General features: G+C 36.2%; 1 long non-coding RNA gene across 2 annotated transcripts; it reads left to right on the forward strand.

The window, feature by feature from the left end:
• The first annotated feature begins 2,894 nt into the window (after window positions 1–2,894).
• On the forward strand, window positions 2,895–4,034 carry LOC148931761 (uncharacterized). 2 transcript variants are annotated; one of them, XR_016134922.1, is made up of 3 exons: window positions 2,895–3,185; window positions 3,266–3,481; window positions 3,575–4,034. It is a non-coding gene; the product is annotated as an uncharacterized LOC148931761 (long non-coding RNA). The 2 variants fall into 2 exon arrangements; XR_016134923.1 differs by having other exon boundaries at window positions 3,432–3,481.
• The last annotated feature ends 210 nt before the right edge of the window (window positions 4,035–4,244 follow it).

Consider the following 4,244-nt stretch of genomic DNA (forward strand, 5'->3'; position numbering starts at 1 on the left):
TAAAACCATTTAAATTCTCCATTAATACACGAGTTAAGTTCAATGGAACTTAGTCCTTGCTTTGTTTCAAACCAATTGTCAATGATGAGATTTGAAAGTGTCGAGCTAGAAATATTATTCTTGTTTCCTTGACTAAGTTTGGAGCCTTCCGATGAAAGACATTTTGTGGTGTTTTTTCGAGTTGAAATCAGTTTCTATCCAAGTAAGACTGTTTGATCAATTTTCGAATTATTAATACTAGACTCAAGGAAATGTTAGAGTTGTGCCTTTTGACATAACAATCATTCTCTTAATAACATTGTAATTATACTCCCGCTCTCAACATGCAAGAACAGCCGTTTTCGTCGCATCACCACTTTTGACATAAGATTGGGTTTAACTTATTAGATCGCATGTACAATTTTCCCCCCGTTGTAGGATTACATCATTTAACATCTCCTCTTGTATCGAATATTTTCTCGTTCGGAACTTCTCTTCAATTTGCACACCTTTTCCTCTTGAACTCATTATCGTACGTAATGTCTCTTCGCATTCTCATTATTCTTATTGTTCCGAAAGACAATAGTGAATTTGTAATTATCCAAATAAGTTCGAATTCGCACCACATATTTCCATTTTTCCTATCACTCAGAAAAGTGATATTGCGGTTGTTACAACTAAGTTCGATATCGTTCGATCTAACAGACATTTCGGGCATTCTATGTTTGCATACAAAGTTCATAGCATTATACTTCCATTCTATCAACAAATTCGCAATATACCTCATACTTTACTGTCCGTACTCTATTAATTAAAACGTTATTCATATACCACATAGCTAATCATGCATAAACGCATATTTTATACATCTCAAGACAAAACAACGTCATACTTCTCATTCACTTCAAAATCTCAATTTCCCAAAAGAAACAAACTAGCAAGCTTTCATTTGAAGTTCAAAGATTTCTGAAATTTTCAACAATTTTCCTCAACAAAAATATTTTCCTCAACCAAATTTCCACCAAAACAACTAGTCATTACCACTGAAAACATTCACCTCAAAATCCTTTCCATTTTTTTAACCAGTATCAAACACCATGCAACTCTTTCAAAACTCATAACTCATTCTTTTCTCCACACAACACAATAATTCTTCCTTTTCTATACCAACATTTTCAACTTCCTCTTTCAAAAAAATTTCGTTACCTCTTTTCAGGTTGAGCGCGACGGTCGGATGTTGAGCCATTGACCCTCTAAAATTAATTTATTTTGATCTAGGGAAACTAATCTAGATCACGACAAAAAGAAGACTCTTGGGTCCAGAGCGGAAAGAACGTTGCTCTGATACCACTTTGTCACGCCCGTATTTTCTAAGGATAGAAAACACGGTTGATCGCGACTAGGGGATGATTAAAGAAGCGGGGAAGAAAGGGGGAAACACACATCTTTGACCAAAATATTTAAATAATTGAAATAACTTAGAAAACAACATAGTATCATTTCAACAAAGTACCAATTCTAAGAAATAAAGACTAGAAAGTAGACAATTTTGACAAGAGTTAGGTTCTCAATACTAAAACAATTTTAAGGAAAAGACACCTAGCGGAAGCGTTCAAGACACGGAAAATGCCGAGTATGAAGACACGACATATCCAACAACATTAAGCCAAACATAAATAATCCATGAATTCTGCTCAACACCCCCCACGCCCGTCGTCGCTCAATCTGCACATTAAGAAAAACAAATATGCAGGGCTGAGTACTTGATGCACTCAGTGGACACATGCCAAAATCAGTTTGTCAAGCCATACCGAGTGATCTTGGGGGTTTTAAATGAAAAGAACCCAAGTCACTAAAAGCATTTTCACATAAATTTCGGTTGCAACCATTTTCCATCCACATCACCATCACCATATCTGAACATACATGACAAGGAACGTGGCCACGAACCAAGTCACTAGACCGGCCAACTCCAAAGAGATAGCGCACGATCTACTGGGTGTACACTAGTCCGAGCAGGGTTTGCGGCCCTACTGGGACCCGAATTCGATTAAACATACATGGCATAGCCACTTCAGATAGGTTCATTCAAACACAAAACATGGCAAGACAAACAATTTTCACCTCCTTTCACATAAAAATAGTATTTAGGACATAGTCCTTATTTAAAACGAAAGCCCACCTCAAAAGCTTAGCTCCTCCACAAACTTCCTGTCCCAACCTCAACAACGTGCAAAATTTCACCCTTTTTGAAATAATATGATATGCAAAAATCAGGCTTTGCTAAATAATTTAATTAAAGACAATGCATGATCCTAAGTGCATGTGAAAAATCTATTCCTCGTTCACAAATAACAAAACAAACTTATCAATCAAGCACAAAACTCAATGATGGCCAACGTACTTGAACTCTCGGTTTTTACTAAAAATAGGCCAAGTGATTAAATTCCAAACATCAATAAATTTCAATTATTGAACATACTAGTTCTGCCCAAAATAATCTGGTTGGCTAAATTCAACAAACATAAAAATAAAGCAATAGGCAGTAGCTAACAAGCATGCTCCCAGCAGCCCACGTCTCTCTCTCAACTTTACTTTAATTCCAATACAAATAAACCCAATTAATCAATAAATTATACCAACCCGGTTAACAAAATTAAAGAATGAAAAAGAAACTGTGTGGCTTAATATACTTCCAAACAGTACACGTCCATATTTAAAAGGAAAGGAACAGCAGATTTTTTAAATACTATACTCCCATCCATCTACACGTAACTACTCACTTTCCAACATGTTAACATAAAAACAAAATATATTCAACTCCACATATTTGCAAAAAAAAAAGAAATAGGAATTATTAAATGTCAAAAATAAAAACTAGGCACACATGTTTACTCCCACACTAAACACGTCTACTTCCTATCCATCATGGAATGAAAAAGAATTATATACTCCCACCTCTGATATCTAAACTGTCAAAACTCCTCTCCTTACCTTAACTCACGCCCCCTATCTCTCAGTTATCGTCTACAATTTACAAAACAGAAACAATCCCAACTCTTCTCTCTCTCTCTCTCTCTCTTTCCACGAGCGACGCCGTCAACATTTCGACGCCCTCGACGTCAGCCGGTTCTGCCACTGCTACTACGTCTCTGTCGCTGCTGCTGTCCACCACCTATCCCGGTGGCCAGCTACTCCGACAACAGGTTCGTCCCTCTCCCTTGAACCCCATCCTAGCTCTTTTATTAAAAATTCTATTTATTTGATTTCACTTATTAAAGGGCAGGCATAGGAATTTAGGAATTTGGAATTGAAGAGAAACACAGAAGGCACATCCCAAGCATTAAAGATTGATGCTTTCACACGAATCCATCATTTAACAGTTTCAAGAATTTCAAAAGGGCTTATTCCCGTGTGTGATTATGTGACACTAATCATGGAGTGGGATGCAGGGATTCAGGAAAAAATAATAATAGTGGATATACCTTTGGAAGGAATGAAGGTAATCACAACACTCTCAGCTTCTTCTTCCCACTGAAATATCAAATTATGGAATCAACAATTATGGAGGTTTTTTTTTTTTCGTATTCAATAGAATGGGAAGAAATTACCTTCACAGAAGAGATGAAAAACCGCTCAAGGGTTATGGAACGATAGATGCAAAAAGATGAAAACGTGGGGAAGGAGTATATAGAACAAATTGATCGGTTTGTTGGAGAGATTTTAGGGATTGGAGATATTGATGAAGAGAAGAAAACGTGTAGAAAAGATTTAGGAGAAGAGATTTATGTTGACTGCGGTAATTTAATAAGAATTAGGAATAAATGGCTAAGCCTAATTGAATAAGGATAAAGAGCTAGAAAAGAATAAAAAATAGACAAAAGTGATAGGCCCAAAAATATATGAAATTTAGTGCTTAGATTTATTGTGGTGTTTTATTATTTTAGTACTTTGGTGTTATTCCAAGTACTTAGACGAACGCCCAATTTTTTCATCGACGATTCTCACAATAAACTCGTCAACTGTTTTCACCACACAATTAATCAACAACAACAAAACAAGCATTCGAAAATTCCATTCGCAACTAATCAAAACGAAGACGGTATTTTAATCAAGGTATATCACTCGCTCGTTCTCAAAACAAAACTAATCGAAAAAGGTACTAAAAAGACGGGTGTTACAGATGGTGTCTTCACCAGTGGGTGGGACGATAGAAATCTCTCGAACATACTCGAACGTAGAAATTCTATTAGGAGATCTTAAAT

The sequence above is a fragment of the Salvia hispanica genome, chromosome 2 (genome assembly GCF_029641045.1).
Source record: "Salvia hispanica isolate PSC_SH4W2 chromosome 2, Shi_PSC_v1, whole genome shotgun sequence".
NCBI lineage: Eukaryota > Viridiplantae > Streptophyta > Magnoliopsida > Lamiales > Lamiaceae > Salvia > Salvia hispanica.